The sequence below is a fragment of the Arachis stenosperma genome, chromosome 3, assembly GCF_014773155.1.
Source record: "Arachis stenosperma cultivar V10309 chromosome 3, arast.V10309.gnm1.PFL2, whole genome shotgun sequence".
Taxonomy (NCBI): Eukaryota; Viridiplantae; Streptophyta; class Magnoliopsida; order Fabales; family Fabaceae; genus Arachis; species Arachis stenosperma.
Window position 1 is genome coordinate 79,248,613 of NC_080379.1, and position 21,083 is coordinate 79,269,695.

Sequence of the window (21,083 nt, forward strand, 5' to 3'; positions counted from 1 at the left end):
GCGCACTTGCCGCGTCCGCGCCGATTTGCTGCTGCAAATGATTGAGCCAATCCCCAGAGAGTTGAGCCATTTCTGGGCTAGCTTTAAGCCCCAGGCCCAACTCGATGTGCGCAGGCACGCACTTGCCGCGTGCGCGCCCATATGCCCAAAAAAAGAATGGACGCTAGCGCACGCATTGCGCTAGTGCGCAATTTCACAATTCGTCAACGTACGCGGACGCGCACTTGCCGCGCGCGCATCCTTGCGTGCTGCCACCACTCTAGGCTTCTGACCCGAGAGTTGGGCGTGCCTCAAGCCCATTCTAAGCCTCAGGCCCAATCTCATGTCCGCGTGCGCCCACTATACGCGCACGCGCCCATGCTTAATATGCCATCCCACGTTAGCGCGCACTGCACGTTCGCGCATGATTCTCCCTTTTCCCCGATGCGCGCGGACGCGTACATGCCGCGTGCGCACAGGTCTGGTGGCGTAACTTCCAGCCCAGTCTCTAGAGAGTTAGGCCTGAGTTGGGCCGACTCTAAGCCCCTAGCCCAACTCCATGCACGCGTGCGCGCACTGTACGCGCACGCGTCCTTTCCCATTTTGCTCACACACGCTTAAGCGCGCTGTACGCGCACGCGTAGGTCCCGAGTTTCCTCAATAGACGTGGACGCGCAAGGTGCGCGCGCGCGCCGATTCAAAAATAGGGATAACCCTAATGCGCGACGCACGCTGCGAAGTCGCGCACTTCTCCTTCCCCTACCTCCATTTTCCTCTTCTTCATCTTCTCTCCCACAACCGCCGTCACAGCAGCAGCGCCGGCCACCACCTCCGGCCAACTCATACACTCTCTCAACCCTCATTCTCTCTTTCCTCCACTCGCCTCTTTCCTCCCCCCTTCGGCCACACCCCCGCGCCACCATCTCCGCCGCCACGCCATCCTCACCGCCGGCGACTATCCCGTCCTCCCTCATCACCACCCAACCTCTTTCTCCCTCTCAACCACCCAGTTTATCTCGGTGGCCGCGGCAACTACCGCCGCCTCTCCTCTGCCATAACCGCCACCGTTCACGGCAGCGCGACTGCTGATTCTGTTGCCCCACTCCCCATTTTCCCTTCCATTATTAGTTTCCCTGCTCCCAGGTTCCTGCTCCATTTCTATTATATGTTTTTTTGTTTTTCCTTTTTATTATTCGTTTATGTTAATTTCTGTAATTGCATGTTAGTTAGTTTAAATTCAAATTTTGTATGTTAGGTTAGATAGATATAATTGCGGTTAGGTAGCTAGGGCTGGATAGAGGATTCTAGGCCTGATAAGTGCTCCGTTCGTGCATATTTTGCTGTCTGCCTATCTGGATGTTGTATGCTGATTTTGGACTAATTTTATGCATTTCTTGTTGCCTGAATACTATACCACTGCTGCTGTACCTAATTGATGTTGTTTTCTATGCTAATTGTGCTAATTTGCTATCCGGGAACGTCTAATTTTAAGCCGGAATGCTAACCGATTTTCAAGGAAATTAGTTTCATTTTGGTCTTTATTTCAATTTTGGGCAAATTTCCATTTCATTTTGACTTCCCGGATTTGCACAATCATTGTGAACATGAACCGCAACTTCTCGTTTAATTGAGCCTATATATCATCATATCACTAACCTACTTTTCTTACTCACTAATTCCTTTAACCATCTAACTTCCACTCACCTTTAACCCTCTTTAACCATTCTTTAAAAAATATGATGATACTATTGCCTTTTGAATAAGAGTTGTTGACTTTAATGCAACTTGCTTTCTTGGTTTACTTGTTCACTTGTGCATATTCATTGCAACATCATGATTGTTTTTTGTCGATTGTATCCTGAACATGCCTTCTTTGTTACATGCTAAATGTTTTACATATTCTATCATATTTTTCAGGATGTCGGATAACGGCAAAGCCATAGCCACTACTTCTAAGAAGAAAAAACACTCTACCCCCTCCATTCCTTCCATCTATAAACATTATGCTAAGAATCCGTTAAGTGATGAAGAAAAAGAGAATCAGCAGTTGCCTTCTACCAATCCAGACAAATTCCCCAATCTCTACTGTGAGCTCCAGTTTTCTAGATGTCGAACTACAAAGCTGAACATTGAGAAGAAGTTGCTCCTACCTAATGATGTGAGACGGTCCATTACCGGTCGGATCCTTGAGTTAGGTATCGACTTTGTTGACCGGGACTTGGGGGATATAAATATATCTTGGGTGAAGGAATTCTATTGCAACTTCTTCCGTCCCACATTGGATTCGGTTCAGGTGCGGGGTAGAGAGATTATGATCACCGAGACTGCCATTGAAGAGGCATTACATTGCCGACACATTCCGGATGACCTGTGTGCCCATCAGCAGGCAGAGATAGCCATCCATACCATGACCTTTGACTATGAGGCGCTTAGGCGTGTGATTGGGATACCAGATGCTACATGGGTTATGGATGCGGGCAACACCAAGCCTAAGGGGATGTTGTTTGCTCATTTGACTAGGGAGGCCAAGACTTGGCAGATGATCTTCGCCCACTACGTCCTGCCTACTACACACTTCTCTGAGATCCCCATGGAGATGCTCCTGCTGATTGGATGTGTCATGGAGGGGAAGGATGTCTCTTTCCCTAGACTTATCAGACAGTGCATGTGGCGGGCGCATATTCGTGGCCTACTTCCATTTCCTACATTGGTCACGAGTATGGTGGCCCTAGCTGAGGTCCCATGGCTGGACGATGATGTTCGACCACCACCCCCTGATGCAGATGACAGGGAGGTTACTATCCCCTGGGGTGGTTGGGTGCACAAGAGACCACCTGCTAGACGCCGTTCTAGAGCTCGAGCAGTCGTGGGGATACCTTCACCATCAGCCCCTACCGCAGCCCCCTCCTCTTCTACTACAGCTGCTCCCTCATCATCCACAGATCCACCAGCAGCACCTGAGCCTACCTATCTCCTGGTCCAGTGCCTTTTCCGGTTTTTAGAGCGCGAGAGACGCCATGTCAGACGCCGTTTAGATCGGATGGACCAGGCACTTATTTCTTTGGGTGCTGAGCTACCTCCGCTTCCCGTTTCTCTGGCCTCCGATGAGCAGGATCATCAGGAGGAGGATGCGGAGGCACCAGTTCAGCAGGATGCCCTGACACTACCGAGCCACCACAGACTCATGAGGAGCCGGTCCCAGAGCCACAGCCACAGCCAGAGCCAGAGCCTATCGTTGTACCTCCCACTGATCTTCCGGTTTAGCATCGAGGACGATGCTTGATTCTTAGTGTGGGGAGGGCACCAGTAGCATTATTTAGGAACCGGTGAATTTTTCAGCCTAGTTATCTTATTTTGCACATCTTTGTATATATTTTGATGCATTTCTAGTTTGCTTTGGATACTTTTATTGCTTATTTTGGATTTTAGATATTTTGATGCTTTTGGATATTTTTAGATGTTTTTGATGATAGATTCCGTACTTTTAGTTGGATTTTTCTTTTCTTTATACATTTTTGTTTATCTTTATTTTTAGCTGTGGTTGTGATTAGAAATCATACTTTGAATTGCAAATACTTAGTCATCATCCTTTTTGCATACTATATTGATTTTAAGTGAAAAAGGAAAGGGTGAACTATGAAAATCTTTGAATTTTTCAATCACAACAATGCTTAGTCAAACATTGAAATTTTTCAAGGAGTTTGAATATAGGGCATTGACCCAATTGATTGAAAGAAAACTTTTGGTAAAAACTTGCTTGAATTTCATACCTTGTGAAGCATGTATTGAACTAAGAACACAAGCTTGTGAGACTTGAGCCTATTGATGTGGTTACATTTTATAACCACTTATTTTCCATTCTTGTGTGAAATTGCTCTCTTTCTATGATTATGATCCTTGATTTGCTTGATTCTATATGTCCATTTATTTTTTGTATTTATGCATTTACATGATTGAGGCCATCACTTCATTAGCTCACTTACCCAAATGGCCAACCTTTTTTATATTCCCTTGTTAGCCAAGTTGAGCCTATGATTAACCAACTTATTCCCATTTTAGCACATTACAAGCCAAGGCGAAAAACCAATGAAAAGTCCTTGTTTGGATCTTTGATTAACCTAGGCTAGTGAGAGTGTTTATTATTCAAAGTTGGTGAGGATTGGGAGCATTGGATGGGATAAAAGGGGTAGTACACTTTTATGTTTAGGAATTGGGTACATATTCATGTATTGATTAAATGTAGAGACCTTATGCATTGATGTTCTTATATTTAGTTTGAAAGAAGAAGAAAAAAAAATGAAAAGAAAAAAAAAGAGATAAAAGTGAAAAAAAAAAGAAAAAAAAGAAAAGAAAAAGAAAAAAATGTATATAGAAAAAGAAAGAAAAAAAAAAGAAGAGCAATAAAGGGGACAAAATGCCCCAAAGTGAAGTAAAAAAAAAAGGGGGAATCAATGCATAAGTGTAGTGAAATAAAAAGGAAATGCATGAATATGTAAGAAAAAGTGAAGAATGGGTAGTTAGAATAGCTTGCATTTGTATAGGTCATTAAATAGGTTAGGTGGGAAAGTCTATGTTAATCAAAGATTCAAATCCTAGTCCACTTAACCATAAATGATCCTACCTTGACCCTAGCCCCATTACAACCTAAATGAAAGCCCTCATGATGAATGTATGCATGCATTAAATAAGTGTTGACTGTTAGAAGGAAATCAAATTTTGGAAACCATGATTAGAGGAGAATTGAGTGAATTAACCCTTAAACACTTGAGTGAATAGAGCGGATACACATCCGGTGAGGGTTCAAAATTCAATCACATGTGTTCACCTATATTATCTATATTCTTGCAAGTTTGAACTCTTTTTGATGATTCAATACAATTGTGGTTTGGACTTAATTCCTATTGCCTAGCTCTTGTGCTTACACATGCTCTCTTGGGAATTGATTTGTTTGAACTAAGCATTTCCAATTGCTTTAGATAATTGCATTTAGATAGGACTCATATAGTTTAGTTGCATTCAATAAATGTCATAACCCTTAGTTCCTTCTTATTTTAGCATGAGGACATGCTAAGGTTTAAGTGTGGGGAGGTTGACAAACCCCAACTTAACGGGTTATTTTGTATTGGATTTGGGATATTTTGATAACCTTTTCTCGCATTTAGCCTATGAATTAGCATGGTTTTGTTATCTCTCCCATAATTATGCTTAAGTGTAAAAACATGCTTTTTAAGCCTTATTTTGATGAATTCTAGTCTCTCTTTGATTCCATAAGATGCCTTGATGTGTTTGCTAGTAATTCCAGGATTGAAATAGGCTAGGCATGGATCACAGGAAGCAAGGAAGGAAGCATACAAGTGGAGAGAAGCATAAAAAGTCAAAGAAGCAAAGCCAGCAATATACGCGCACGCACACAAGGCGCTCGCGCGCACATTGCGATACAGGCCAAGGACGCGCACGCGTACCATGCGCGCACGCGTCGATGATGGCACATGACCTCACTTATGCAACACGTGCCTGGTGATTTGAGAGGGTTTCTGCACCCATTTTTGGCGCCAAATTGCTAAGGGAAAGGAACAAAAGGATGAAGGATTAAGGGGAAGGCATCACTTTTGACCAAGGAGGAAGGGGGGAAGTTTGAGTTTTAGTTAGAGAGTTAGTTTCTAGAGAGAGAAGCTCTCACTTCTCTCTAGAATTAGGAATAGGTTTAGTTCAATAATTTTAGATCTAGATTTTAATCTTTTTCTTTTCTTCTACCTCTACCTCTCAATTCCTGGTTGTTACATTCATTTTCCTTTACTCTTTTATCGTTGTTCTTGTAATTTGTTATAGATCTAGTATTGTTCCTTTTACTCTCTTCTAATTCAATAAAGGTAATTCATACTAAATGTGTTTCTTTTGATTGTTGTTGTTAATTCCTTTCAATAATTGTTGTTAGATTTCATTCTTGTTGTTGATTTACTATGTTTTTTTTCTTTTATGCCTACCAAGTGTTTGATAAAATGCTTGTCTGGATTTTAGTGTAGGTTTTGTTTCTCTTGGCCTAGGTAGAGTAATTAGTGACTCTTGAGTTATCTAATTCCCTTGTTGATTGATAATTAGAAGTTGCTAATTGATTTGAATGCCTCTAAAGCTAGTCATTCCTTTAGGAGTTGATTAGGACTTGAGAAATCAAATTGATTCATCCACTTGACTTTCCTCCATGGTTAGAGGTTAACTAAGTGGTAGCAATGAACAATTCTCATCACAATCGAGAAAGATAACTAGGATAGGATTTCTAGTTCTCACATCTTGCCAAGAGCTTTGTTAGTCGTTAGTTTACTTTCTTGCCATTTATCTTTCATGCCTCTTATCAAAACCCCAAAATAACTCACAACCAATAACAAGACACTTTATTGCAAATCCAAGGGAGAACGACCCGAGGTTTGAATACTTCGGTTTATAAATTTTAGGGGTTTGTTTTAGTGACAAACAACTTTTTGTATGAAAGGATTATTGTTTGGTTTAGGAACTATACTTGCAACGAGAATTCAATTGTGAAATTCTAAACCGTCAAAAATCCAAATCATCATTAACCAGTTGATCACACTCAAAGATGATATAGCTCATGTATACAATATGGAACTAGAAAAGACTAACCATGATAGTACACCTGATGAAGACAATAAAGACAACGTTCATGACAAGTATGTATTCTAATTATTTTTTTATATTTTTTCTTATATTAGTGATTTCTAGGGTTTTTTAGAGTTTTTTAGGATTTTTAGAATTTTCAAGGATTTTTAGGGTTTTTTAGGATTTTCAGGGTTTCTAGGGTTTTTTAGTGTTTTTTTCATGGTTTTTAGGGCTTTCTACAGTTTTTTAGAGTTTTCTTGAGTTTTTTTTATGGTTTTCTATGATTTTCTAGGTTTTTTTTTGTTTTTCTAAAGTTTTTAGGGTAGGTTTTCTTGGATTTTTTAAGATTTTATAGGATTTTCAAGAGTTTTCTAAGATTTTTTAGGATTTTTAGAATTTTCTAGGGTTTGTTAGGGTTTTTTAAAGTTTTCTAGGGTTTTTAGGGTTTCTAAGATTTTTACGATTTTCTAGGATTTTTAGTATTTTCTAAGATTTTCTAGGGTTTTCTAGGATTTTTTTGGATTTTCTAAGATTTTCTAGGGTTTTTTTGGATTTTTTAGAGTTTTCTTGGATTTTTAGGGTTTTCTAGAATTTTTTAGAGTTTTTTAGGGTACCTAGGGTTTTCTACGATTTTTTTAGGGTTTTCTAGGGTTTTTAGGGTACTTATGTTTTTTAGGCTTTTTTAGGGTTTTCTAGGATTTCTACGGTTTTTAGAGTTTTTTAGGGTTTTCTAGGGTTTTTAGGGATTTCTAGGATTTTCTAGAGTTTTTTAGGGTTTTCAAGGATTTTTTAGGATATTTAGGGTTTTTAGAGTTTTCTAAATTTTTTGGGGTTTTTAGGGTTTTCTAGGGTTTTTAGAGTTTTTTAGGATTTTCTAGAGTTTTAAGAGTTTTCTAGGTTTTTTAGTGTTTTTAGCGTTTTCGAGGGTTTTTAGGATTTTTAGAATTTTCTAGAGTTTTTTAGAGTTTTCTAAGGTTTTTAAGGTTTTCTAGGATTTTTTAGGGGTTTCTAGGTTTTTCTAAGGTTTTCTAGGGTTTTCTAGAGTTTTCTAGGATTTTTAGGGTTTTCTAGAGTTTTTAGTGTTTTCTAGCATTTTTTAGGGGTTCTTAGGGTTTTTAGGGTTTTTGGGTTTTTTATGATTTTCTAGGTTTTTCTAGGATTTTTTGGCGTTTCTAGGATTTTTAGGGTTTTCTAGGGTTTTCTAGGGTTTTCTAGGGTTTTTAGGGTTTTCTAATGGTTTTAGGATTTTCTAGGGTTTTTAGAGTTTTTAGGGTTTCTAGGGCTTTTAGGGTTTTTAAGATTTTCTAATATTTTCTTGGCCTTTTAGGGTTTTTAGGGTTTTCTAGGGGTTTTAGAGTTTTCTAGAGTTTTTAAGGTTTCTAGGGATTTTAGAGTTTTTAGGAGTTTTAGGGTTTTCTAGGGTTTTTAAGGATTTTTTGGGTTTTCTAGAGTTTTTTAGAGTTTTCTAGGGTTTTTTATGATTTTCTGGAGTTTTTTAGGGTTTTCTAGGTTTTTCAAGGAGTTTTAGGGTTTTAAGGGTTTCTAGGGTTTTTTAAGGTTTTCTAGGGTTTTTATGCTTTTTAGTGTTTTCTAGGGTTTTTATGGTTTTTTAGGGTCTTTAGAATTTTTAGGGTTTTCTAGGATTTTTTAGGGTTTTCAAGGGGTTTTAGGGATTTTATTAGCGTTTTTAGGGATTTTAGGGTTTTCTAGAGTTTTTTAGAGTTTTCTAGGATTTTTTTATGATTTTCTGGGATTTTTTAGGGTCTTCTAAGTTTTTCTAGGGTTTTTAGGGGTTTAAGGGTTTCTAGGGTTTTCGAGGGTTTGTTAAGGTTTTCTAGGATTTTTAGGCTTTTTTAGGGTTTTCTAGGGTTTTTAAGATTTTCTAGGATTTTTAGGTTTTTTAGGGTTTTTTATGGTTTTTTAGGATTTTTTAGAATTTTTAGGGTTTGTTAGAGTTTTTAGGGTTTTCTAAGGTTTTTAGGGTTTTTTTAGTGTTTTTAGGGTTTTCTAGGGCATTTAGGGTTTTTTAGGGTTTTTTAGGGTTTATTAGGGTTTTTAGGATTTTATGGGATTTTCTAGGATTTTTAGGATTTTTTAAGATTTTTAGGATTTTTTAGAGTGTTTAGGACTTTTTAGGGTTTCCTAGGGTTTTTAGGGTTTTTTAGGGTTTTCTAGGGGTTTTTAGGATTTACTAGGGCTTTTAGAGTTTTCTAGGTTTTTCTAAGGTTTTCTAGGATTTTCAAGAGTTATCTAGGATTTTCTAGGGTTTTTTAGAATTTTCTAGGGTGTTTTAGGGTTTTTAGAGTTTTCTAGGGGTTTAGGTTTATCTAAGGTTTCTAGGGTTTTTAGGGTTTCTAGGGATTTTAGGATTTTTTAGGGTGTTTAGGGCTTTTAGAGTTTTTAGGGGTTTTAGGATTTTTTAGGATTATTAGGGTTTCTAGGGAGTTTAGGGTTTTCAGGAGTTTTAGGGTTTTCTAGGGTTTTTAGTATTTTTTTTAGGTTTTCTAGAGTTTTTTTAGAGTTTTCTAGTGTTTTTTATGATTTTCTAGGGTTTTTAAGGTTTTCTAGGTTTTTCTAGAGTTTTTAGGGTTTCTAGTGTTTTCTAGGGTTTTCTAGGAGTTTTAGGTTTTTTTAAGGTTTTCTAAGGTTATAAGGGTTTTCTAGGGTTTTTTAGGGTTTTCTAAGGTTTTTAGAGTTTTTTAGGGATTTTTGGGTTTTCTTGGGTTTTTAGCGTTTTCTAGGATTTTTAGGACTTGTAGGATTTTTTTAGGGATTTCTACGGGTTTTAGGGTTTTCTAGAGTTTTTTAGGGTTTTTAGGGCTTTTTAGGGTTTTCTAGGATTTTTAGGATTTTTATGATTTTTTAGGGTTTTCTAGGATTTTCGGGATTTTTAGGATTTTCTTGGGGTTTTTAATATTTCTAGGGTTTTTAGGATTTTCTATGATTTTTAAAGTTTTCTAGGGTTTTCGAGGGTTTTTAGAGTTTTTTAGGATTTTTTAGGTGTTTTAAGATTTTTTAGGGTTTTCTAGGCTTTTATAGGGTTTTTAAGATTTTTCTTGGGTTTTTAGGATTTTTATGGTTTTTGAGGCTTTTCTAAGGTTTTTAGGGTTTTCTAGGGTTTTTATGATTTTCTAGAGTTTTTTGGGTTTTCTGGGGTTTTCCAGGGTTTTAGAGTTTTTTAAGGTTTTTCAGGGTTTTAAGGTTTTTTCGAGTTTTAGGGTTTTTTTTATGGTTTTCTAGGATTTTCTTGGGTTTTGTTGGATTTTTAGGATTTTTTATGGTTTTCTAGGCTTTTCTAGGGTTTTTAGGGTTTTTTAGGATTTTCTAGGGTTTTGGAGTTTTCTAGGATTTTTAGGGTTTTTTTAGCGTTTTTGGTGTTTTCTAAGGATTTTAGGATTTTTAGGGTTCATTAGGGTTTTTGGGGTTTTCTAGGGTTTTTAGGATTTTTGTGTTTTCTAGGATTTTTAGGGTTTTATGGGGTTTTCTATGGTTCGTTAGGGTTTTTAAGGTTTTTTAGAGTTTTTAGGATTTTTTATGGTTTTCTAGGCTTTTCTAGGGTTTCTTGGGTTTTTAGGATTTTCTAGGGTTTTTATGGTTTTTAGGGTTTTTTAGGATTTTTCTAGGGTTTTTAGGATTTCTTAGGGTTTTTTAAGGTTTTTAGGGTTTTATGGGATTTTCTAGGGTTTTTAGGGTTTTTTAGATTTTTTCTTTGGGGTTTTAGGGTTTTCTAGGGTTTTTAGCGTTTTTAGGATTTTCTATGGTTTTGAGGATTTTAGGGTTTGCTAGGATTTTTTAGGGTTTTATAGGGTTTTCATGTTTTTTTTAGGATTTTTAGGGTTTTCTAAGGTTTTTTTAGGATTTTCTTGAATTTTTTAGGATTTTTTAGGGTGTTTTATGATTTTTAGGATTTTCTTGGGGTTTAGGTCTTTCTAGGATTACTAGGATTTTTAGGATTTTCTAGGGCTTTTAGAGTTTTAGGGTTTTTAGGGTTTCTAGGGATTTTAGAGTTTTCCGGGGTTTTAGGATTTTCTAAGGTTTTTAGGATTTTTTGGGTTTTCTTGAGTTTTTTTAGAGTTTTCAAGGGTTTTTTTATGATTTTTTAGAGTTTTTAGGTTTTTCTAGATTTTTCTAGTGTTTTTAGGGTTTCTAGTGTTTTCTAGATTTTTTAGGATTTTCTAGGGCTTTTAGGTTTTTCAAGGTTTTCTAAGGTTATAAGGGTTTTCTAGGGTTTTTAGGATTTTTTAGGGTTTTTTAAGGTTTTTATTACTTTTAGGGTTTTCTAAGATTTTTTAGTGTTTTCTAAGGCTTTTAGGGTTTTCTAGGGTTTTTAGGGTTTTCTTGGGTTTTTAGCGTTTTCTTGCTTTTTTAGGATTTTTTAGGGATATCTAGAGTTTTTAGTGTTTTCTAGAGATTTTTAGGATTTTTAGGGTTTTTTAGGACTTTTAGGATTTTTAGGGTTTTTATGGTTTTTTAGGTTTTTCTAGGGTTTTTAGGGTTCTAAGAGTTTTCTAGGGGTTTTTAGAAATTTTAAGGGTATTCTAGGATTTTCTAGGGTTTTATAATTTTTTAGGATTTTCTAGGGTTTTTTGGATTTTTTAGGGTTTTCTAGGATTTTCTTAGATTTGTTTGTATATTTTAGGATTTTTAGGGTTTTCTAGGATTTTTCTAAGCTTTTTAAGGTTTTTTAGGGATTTCTAGGGATTTTAGGGTTTTCAGGTGATTTAGGATTTTCTAAGGTTTTTAGGAGTTTTTTTTGTTTTCTTGAGTTTTTTTTTGAGTTTTCAAGGGTTTTTTTTATGATTTTCTAGGGTTGTTAGGGTTTTCTAGTATTTTTTTAGGGTTTCTAGTATTTTTTAGGGTTTTTAGGGTTTTCTAGGGCTTTTAGGTTTTTTAAGGTTTTTTAAGGTTATAAGGATTTTTCTAGGGTTTTTGCATTTTTTAAGGTCTTCTTAGGTTTTTATGATTTCTAGGGTTTTCTAGGATTTTTTTAGTGTTTTCTATAGTTTTTTAGGATTTTCTAGGGTTTTTAGGTTTTTCTTGAGATTTTAGCATTTTCTAGGGTTTTTAGGATTTTTTAGGAATTTCTAAGATTTTTAGGGTTTTTAGTGTTTTCTAGAGATTTTTAGGGTTTTTAGGCGTTTTAGGGTTTTTTAGGATTTTTACGATTTTATGGGTTTTTAGGATTTTCTAGGGTATTTAGGGTTCTAAGTGTTTTCTAGGAGTTTTTTGGATTTTTTAGGGGTTTCTAGGATTTTCTTGGGTTTGTTTGTGTTTTCTAGGGTTTTTAGGATTTTCTAGAATTTTCTAGGATTTTAAAGGTTTTTTAGGGTTTTCTAGGGTTTTTTTATTTTCTAGGGTTTTTAGGGTTTTCTAGGGTTTTCCAGGGTTTTTAGAGTTTTTTTGGATTTTTTTAGGTTTTTGGGGTTTTTATGATTTTTTAGTATTTTTAGGGTTTTTACAGTTTTTAAGGTTTTCTAGCATTTTCTAGAGTTTTTAGGGTATTTTTGGGTTTTTAGAATTTTTAGGGTTTTCTAGACTTTTCTAGAGTTTTTAGGATTTTTTAGGGTTTTTAGGGTTTTCTAGGGTTTTCCAAGGGTTTTAGAGTTTTTTAGGGTTTTTTAGGTTTTTAAGGTTTTTTAGGGTTTTTAAGGATTTCTATGCTTTTCTTGGGTTTTTAGGGTTTTCTTGGGTTTTAGGATTTTGTTATAGTTTTCTAGGCTTTTCTAGGATTTTTAGGATTTTTTAGGGTTTTCTAAAATTTTTTTGGATTTTCTAGGGTTTTTAGGGTTTTTAGGGTTTTCTAGGATTTCCCTAGGGTTTTTGGGGTTTTTTAGGATTTTCTAGGCTTTTTTTGGATTTTCTAGGACTTTTAGGATTTTTTAGGGTTTTCTAGGGTTGTTATAGTTTTTTAGGGTTTTTAGGATTTTCTAGGGTTTTTACGGTTTTTAGGGTTTTCTAGGGTTTTTAGTGTTTCTTGTGTTTTTAGCATTTTTTATGGTTTTTAGGCTTTTCTAGGGTTTTTAGGGTTTTCTAGGGTTATTAGGATTTTCTAGGATTTTTAGGGTTTTTTAGGGTTTTCCAGGGGATTTTTAGAGTCTTTTAGGGGTTTTAAGATTTTTTAGGGTTTTCTAGGTTTATCTAGGGTTTTAGGGTTTTCTTGGGTTTTTAGGATTTTTTTATATTTTTTAGGCTTTTCTAGAGTTTTCTAGAGTTTTTAGGGTTTTCTAGGGTTTTTAGGGTTTTAGGATTTTTAGGGTTTTCTAGGGTTTTCAAGGGTTTTTAGAGTTTTTTAGAGTTTTTATGCTTTTTAGGATTTTTTTTGGGATTTTAGGATTCTTTATGGTTTTCTAGGCTTTTCTTGGGTTTTTAGGGTTTTCTTGGGTTTTTTGGGTTTTTTTATGGTTTTCTAGGCTTTCTAGGGTTTTTAGGATTTTTAGGGTTTTTAGGATTTTTAGGGTTTTCTAGGGTTTTTAGGGTTTTCTATGGTTTTTAGGATTTTTTAGGGTTTTTGGTGTTTTCTTGGGTTTTTAGGGTTTATTAGGGTTTTTATTGTTTTCTAGGGTTTTTAGGGTTTCTTAGGGTTTTCTAGAGTTTTTAGGGTTTTATGGGGTTTTCTATGGTTTGTTAAGATTTTCTAGGGTTTTTAGGGTTTTTTAAGGTTTTCTTGGGTTTTTAGGGTTTTCTAGAGTTTTTAGTGTTTTTAATGTTTTATATGGTTTTGAGGATTTTAGGGTTTTCTAGGATTTTTAGGTTTTTCTAGGGTTTTTAGGGTTTTTTTATGGCTTTTAGGGTTTGCTAGGTTTTTTAGTGCTTTCAAGGGTTTTTAGGATTTTTAGGATTTTCTAGGATATTTCTAGGGTTTTTAGGATTTTTTAGGATTTTCCTAAATTTTTTAGGTTTTTCTAGGGTTTTAGGGATTATTTTATTTATTAGGATTTCTAGGGTTTTTTAAATTTTTCAAAGGTTTTTAGGGTTTCTAGGGTTTTTAAAATTTTTTAGGGTTTTCTAGGGTTTTTAAAAATTTTTAGGGGTTTCTAGGGTATTTCTAGGGTTTTTAGGATTTTTAGGGTTTTTAGGGTTTATTTTTAGGGTTTTCTAGTGGTTTTTAGGATTTTCTAGGGTTTTAGGGTTTTTTAGGATTTTCTTGGGATTTCTGGGATTCTTAGGGTTTTTAGGATTTTCTAGGATTTTTAGGGTTTTTTAGGGTTTTCTAGGGTTTTCTAGGATCTTAGGATTTTTTAGGGTTATTAGGATGTTTTTGGGTTTTCTAGGATTTTTATCATTTTTAGGATTTTCTAGGGTTTTAGGGTTTTTTAGGGTGTTTACGGTTTTCTAGAATTTTTTCTGGTTTATTAGGGTTTTGTAGGGTTTTTTAGGGTTTGTTAGTGTTTTTAGGGTTTGTTAGGGATTTCTAGGGTTTTCTACGATTTTTTGGGGATTTTAGGGTTTTTTAGGATTTTTAGGGTTTTGTTAGGGTGTTTAGAATTTCTTGGCTTTTCTAGGGTTTTTTAGGATTTTTATAGTTTTTTAGAGTTTTTAGGGGTTTTTAGGATTTTCTAGGGTTTTTAGGATTTTTTAGTGTTTCTAGTATTTTCCAAGGATTTTAGAATTTTTTAGGTTTTTTAGGGTTTTTTAGGATTTTTAGGGTTTTTTAGGATTTTCTAGGATTTTCTAGGGTTTTAGGATTTTTAGGGTTTTCTTGGATTTTTAGCTTTTTGTAGGGTTTTTAGGATTTTTTTTGGGTTTTCTAGGGTGTTTAGGATTTTTTTAGGGTTTTTAGGGTGTTCTAAGATTTTTAAGGTTTTTTTGGTTTGTTAGAATTTTCAACGATTTTTAGGATTTTTAGAATTTTCTAGGGTTTTTAGAATTTCTGATGGTTTTCTAGTATTTTCTAGGGTTTTTAGGATTTTTTACGTTCTTCTAGAGTTTTTAGGGTTTTTTAGAGTTTTCTAGGGTTTTCTAGCTTTTTTAGGGTTTTCTAGGGTTTTTTGAATTTTGTAGGATTTTTCTAGGTGTTTTAGGGGTTTTTAGGGCTTTCTAAAGTTTTTTAGGACTGTTCTAGGATTTTTAGGGTTTTTTAGGATTTTCTATGGTTTTTCAGGGTTTTTAGACTTTTTTAAGTTTCTTAAGGTTTTTAGGGTTTCTTAAGGTTTTTTGAGTTTTTTGGATTTTCTAGGGTTTTTACGGTTTTTTAGGGTTTTTACAGTTTTCAGGGTTCTCTAGGATTTTTTATGGTTTTTTAGGGTTTTTATGATTTTTTATGATTTTTTAGGGTTTTCTAGGTTTTCTAGGGTTTTTATGATTTTTTAGGGTTCTCTAAGATTTTGAAGTGTTTTCTAGGGTTTTTACGATATTTATGGTTTGCTAGGCTTTTCTAGGATTTTTAAGGTTTTTTTGGGGTTTCTAGAGTTTTTAGGGTTTTCTAGGGTTTTAAGGGTTTTTAATGGGTTTTTAGGGTTTTTTAGGGTTTTTATGATTTTCTAGGGTTTTTACTATTTTTTATGGTTTTCTAGCTTTTCTAGGGTTTTTAGGATTTTTAGGATTTTCTAGGGTTTTTTAGGATTTTCTAGGATTTTTTAGTGTTTTCTAGGGTTTCTAGGATTTTTTAGGGTTTTCTAGTGTTTTTAGGGTTTTCTAATGTTTTTATTTTTTATTAGGGTTTTTAGGATTTTTTCGGGTTTCTAGGAATTTTAAGGATTTTTAGGGTTTTCTAGAGTTTTTAGGGTTTATAGTGTTTTCTAGGGTTTTCTAGGGTTTTATGGTTTTTTAGGGTTTTTAGGGTTTTTTTGGATTTTATAGAGTTTTTAGGATTTTTAAGGTTTGCTAGGGTTTTTAAGGGTTTTTAGGGTTTTTCTAGGATTTTCTAGGGTTTTAGGATTTTTTAGGGTTTTTAGGGTTTTCTAGGAGTTTTTAGGGTTTCTAGGGTTTTTAGGGTTTTTTGGGATTTGTTAGGGTTTTCAAGGTTTTGTAGGGTTTTTAGAGTTTTCTAGTATTTTTAGGATTTTCTAGGGTTTGTTAGGGTTTTCTATTTTTTGGATTTTCTAGGGTTTTCTAGGGTTTTTAGAGTTTTTTAGGATTTTCTAAGTTTTTTAGGGTTTGTACGGTTTTTCTAGGATTTTCTAGGGTTTGTTAAGGTTTTCTAGGGTTTTTAGCGTTTTCTAGGGGTTTTATGATTTTTAGGGTTTTTTTATGATTTTTAGGATTTTTATGGTTTTGTAGGGTTTTTAGGATTTTCTAGGATTTTTTTAGGTTTTCTAGGGTTTTTAGAGTTTTCTGGAGATTGTTAGGGTTTTATAGGATTTTTAGGGTTTTGTAGGGTTTTTAGGATTTTTAAGGATTTTTAGGTTTTTTTGGTGTTTTTAGGGTTTCTAGGGTTTGTTAGGGTTTTGTAGGATTTTCTAGGGTTTTTATAGTTTTTAAGGATTTTCTAGGGTTTTTTAAGGTTTGTTAGGGTTTTCTAGGGTTTTTAGAGTTTTTAGGGTTTTTAGGGTTTTCTATGGTTTTTATGGTTTTTATGGTTTTTTAAGATTTTTCCAAGGTTTTTAGAGTTTTTAGGGTTTTTAGAATTTTTAGGGTTTTTAGGATTTTTTAGGGTTTTTAAGTTTTTTTAGGGTTCTCAAGGATTTTTAAGGATTTACAAGGGTTTTCTAGAGTTTTTAGGGTTTTTAGAGGTTTATCGGGGTTTTTAGGATTTTTTGGGTTCTCTAGGATTTTTAAGGGTTTTCTAGGATTTTTAGGTTTTTTATTGTTTTTAGGGTTTATTAGGATTTTTGTGGTTTTCTAGGGTTTTTAGGAGTTTTTTAGGATTTTTAGGATTTTCTAGGATTTTCTAGGGTTTGTTAAGGTTTTCTAGTGTTTTTAGGGGTTTTAAGGTTTCTTTTATGATTTTTAGGGTTTTTCAGGTTTTCTAGTGTTTTTTTAGGGTTTTCTAGGGTTTTTAGGATTTTCTATGATTTTTTAGGGTTTCTAGGGATTTTAGGATTTTCTGGGGTTTGATAGTGTTTTTTAGGATTTTTAGGACTTTTTAGGGTTTTTAGGATTTTCTAATGTTTTTATTTTTATTAGGGTTTTTTAGGATTTTTATGGTTTTCTAGGGTTTTTAGGATTTTATAGCGGTTGCTAAGGTTTTCTAGGGTTTTATGATTTTTTAGGATTTTCTAGGGTTTTTTAGGATTTTGTATTGTTTTTAGTGTTTTTATGGTTTGCTAGGTTTTTTAAGGTTTTCTAGTGTTTTTAGGGTTTTTAGGGATTTTTAGGGTTTTTAGGGTTTTCTAGGATTTTTAGGGTTTCTAGGTTTTTTAGGATTTTCTGGGGTTTGTTAGTGTTTTCTAGGTTTTGTAGGGTTTTTTAGGGTTTTTAGGATTTTCTAGTGTTTTTAGAATTTTCTAGGGTTTGTAAGGGTTTTCTATTTTTTTAGGATTTTCAAGGGTTTTTCTAGAGTTTTTTAGGGTTTTCTAGGATTTTTTGGGTTTGTTCGGGTTTTCTAGGATTTTCTAGGGTTTATTAAGGTTTTCTAAGGTTTTTAGAGTTTTCTATGGTTTTTAGGGTTTTTTTTTATGATTTTTAGGGTTTTGTAGGGTTTTTTTAGGATTTTCTAGGGTTTTTAGAGTTTTTAGGATTTTTAGGATTTTTAGGATTTTCTGGGGTTTGTTAGGGATTTATAAGATTTTTAGGGTTTTGTAGGGTTTTTAGGGCTTTTGAGGGTTTTTGAGGGTTTTCTGGTGTTTTTAAAATTTTCTAGGGTTTGTTAGGGTTTTGTTGGTTTTTTCTAAGTTTTTTAGAGATTTTTAGGATTTTTTAGGGTTTGTTAGGGTTTTCTAGGATTTTCTAGTGTTTGTTAAGTTTTTCTAGGGTTTTTGGAATTTCCGAGGGTTTTTAGGGTTTCCTATGGTTTTTTAATTTTTAGGGTTTTTAGGGTTTTCTAGGGTTTTTTAGGATTTTCTAGGGGTTTTGGGTTTTTTAGGGTTTTCTAAGGGTTTTCCAAGGTTTTTAGGATTTTTAGGGTTTTTAGGTTTTTTAGGGTTTTCTAGGCTTTTCTAGGGTTTTTAGAGTTTTTTAGGGTTTTCTAGGGTTTTTAGGGTTTTTTGATGTTTGATAGGGGTTGTTAGGGATTTCTAGGGTTTTTTAGGGTTTTCTAGGGTTTTTAGGGTTTTTAGTGTTTTTAGGGTTTTCTAGGGGTTTTTAGGATTTTTTAGGGTTTTTAGGGTTTTCTAAAGTTTTTATTTTTTATTAGGATTTTTTAGGATTTTTATGGTTTTCTAGGGTTTTTAGGATTTTTTAGGGTTTTTAGGATTTTTTGGGTTTTATAGCGTTTTCTAGGGTTTTCTAGGGTTTTATGGTTTTTTAGGGGTTTTTAGGATTTTCTAAGGTTTTTAAGGTGTGCTAGGGGTTTTTAGGGTTTCCTAGGGTTTCTAGGTTTTTTAGGGATTTTCTAGGATTTTTCTAGGGTTTTTAGGGTTTTCTTGGGTTTGTTAGGGTTTTCTAGGTTTTGTAGGGTTTTTAGTGTTTTTAGGGTTTTCTAGTATTTTTAGATTTTTCTTGAGTTTGTTAGGTTTTCTATTTTTTAGGGTTTTCTAGCGTTTTTTTAGGGTTTTATAGGTTTTTTAGGGTTTGTTCGGGTTTTCTAGGATTTCCTAGGGTTTGTTATGGTTTTCTAGGGTTTTAGAGTTTTCTAAGGTTTTCTAGGGTTTTTTTTTTAATTTTTATGGTTTTTAGGATTTTGTAGGGTTTGTTAGGGTTTTCTAGGGTTTTTAGAATTTTTTGGGGTTTGTTATGTTTTATAGGATTTTTAGGGTTTTGTAGGATTTTTAGGGTTTTTGAAGGTTTTTTAGGGTTTTTAGGGTTTTCTGGTGTTTTTAGGGTTTTCTAGGGTTTGTTAGGGTTTTGTAGGATTTTTCTAGGGTTTTTAGAGTTTTTTAGGATTTGCTAGGGTTTTTTAAGGTTTGTTAGGGTTTTCTAAGATTTTCTAGGGTTATTAAGGTTTTCTATAGTTTTTAGTGTTTTCTAGGGTTTTTAGAGTTTTCTAGTGTTTTTATAGGTTTTTTAGGGTTTTTAGAGTTTTTTAGGATTTTTTAAGGGTTTTCTAGGATTTTTAGGGTTTTCTGGGGTTTGTTAGGGTTTTTTTATGATTTTTAGGATTTTATAGGATTTTTAGGGTTTTTTAGGTTTTTTTAGGGTTTTTTAGGGTTTCTAGGGTTTTTAGGGTTTTCTGGTGTTTGTTAGGGTTTTATAGGATTTTAAGGGTTTTGTAGGGTTTTTAGGATTTTTGAGGATTTTTAGGGTTTTCTAGGATTTTTTAGGATTTTGTAGGATTTTTTAGGGTTTTTAGAGTTTTTAGTATTTTCTAGGGTTTTTTAAAGTTTGTTAGGGTTTTCTAGAATTTTCGAGGGTTTGTTAAGGTTTTCTAGTGTTTTTGGAGTTTTCTAGGGTTTTTAGTGTTTTCTATGGTTTTTAGGGTTTTTTCGGGTTTTTCAAGGTTTTTAGAGTTTTTAGGGTTTTTAAGATTTTTAGGGTTTTTTAGGGTTTTTATGGTTTTTTAGGGTTCTTAAGGATTTTTAAGGGTTTTCGTGAGTTTTAGGATTTTTTATAGTTTTCTTGGTTTTTCTAGGGTTTTTAGAATTTTTTTAGGGTTATCTAGGGTTTTTAGGGTTTTCTAGAGTTTTTAGGGTTTTTAGAGTTTTCTAGGGTTTTTAGGATTTTTTCGGGTTCTCTCGAATTTTTAAGGGTTTTCTAGGATTTTTAGATTTTTTATGGTTTTTTAGGGTTTATTAGGGTTTTATGGTTTTCTAGGGTTTTTAGGGATTTTTTAGGATTTTTAGGATTTTCTAGGGTTTGTTAATGTTTCCTAGCATTTTTAGAGTTTCCTAGGATTTTTAGGATTTTCTAGGGTTTGTTAATGTTTCTAGGGATTTTCTAGGGTTTTCTCACTCATGCTGGAATAGGATCCATTGATCCTTTTGCGTCTGTCACTACGCCTAACACTCGCGGGTTTGAAGCTCGCCACAGTCATCCAATCCTTGAATCCTACTCGGAATACCAAAGACAAGGTTTAGACTTTCCGGATTCACAAGGATGCTGCCAATGGATTCTAGCTTATACCACGAAGTCTCTGATTAAGCTTATACTCGTTCAATCTAATGTAGAACGGAGGTGGTTGTCAGGCACACGTTCATAGGTTGAGAATGGTGATGAGTGTCACGGATCATCACCTTCTTCATATTGAAGTGCAAATGAATATCTTAGATAGAAACAAGCGTGTTTGAATAGAAAATAGAAATAATTGCATTAATTCATCGAGACACTGCAGAGCTCCTCACCCCCAACAATGGAGTTTAGAGACTCATGCAGTCAAAGAGTGCAAAGTTCAGGTCTAAAATGTCATCAGATACAAAATAAGTCTCTAAAAGTTGTTTAAATACTAAACTAGTAACCCAGGTTTTCAGGAAATGATTAAACTAAGATGGATAATGCAGAAATCCACTTCTGGGGCCCACTTGGTGTGTGCTGGGACTGAGACTTGAGCTTCTCACGTGCCTGAGCTGTTTCTAGAGTTAAATGGCAGGTTGTAACCTGTTTCTGGCGTTTAACTACAACTTGCAAACTGTTTCTGGCGTTCAACGCCAGAATGCAACATGGAACTGGCGTTAAACGCCAGTTTACGTCATTTATCTTCGAGCAAATACAAACTATTATATATTGCTGGAAAGCCCTGGATGTCTACTGATGAGCGGATAATTTGTACCCTTTTTGGCATTGTTTTTAGTATGTTTTTAGTAGTATTAGTTAAGTTCTTAGTATATTTTTATTAGTTTTTAGTTAAAATTCACTTTTCTGGACTTTACTATGAGTTTGTGTGTTTTTCTGTGATTTCAGGTATTTTCTGGCTGAAATTGAGGGACCTGAGCAAAAATCTGATCCAGAGACTGAAAAGGATTGCAGATGCTGTTGGATTCTGACCTCCCTGCACTCGAAGTGGATTTTCTGGAGCTACAGAAGCCCAATTGGCGCGCTCTCAACGGCGTTGGAAAGTAGACATCCTGGGCTTTCCAGCAATATATGATAGTCCATACTTTGCCCAAGATTTGATGGCCCAAACCGGCGTTCAAAGTCACCTACAGAAATTCCAGTGTTAAACGCCGGAACTGGCACCTAAATGGGAGTTAAACGCCCAAACTGGCACCAAAGCTGGCGTTTAACTCCAAGAAGAGTCTCTACACGAAATTGCTTCATTGCTCAGCCCATGCACACACCAAGTGGGCCCGGAAGTGGATTTTTATGTCATTTACTCATCTCTGTACACCCTAGGCTACTAGTTCTTTATATATAGGACCTTTTCCATGACACCAGTGGATCTGTGGACCCCACAGGATCCCCACCAACCCCACCACTCACATCCATCCTTCATAAAACCCCATCTACCTCACCATTCAAAATTCAAACCACTCTCCCACCCGAACCCACCCATAAAGGCCGAACCACAAAGCCACCTCCAT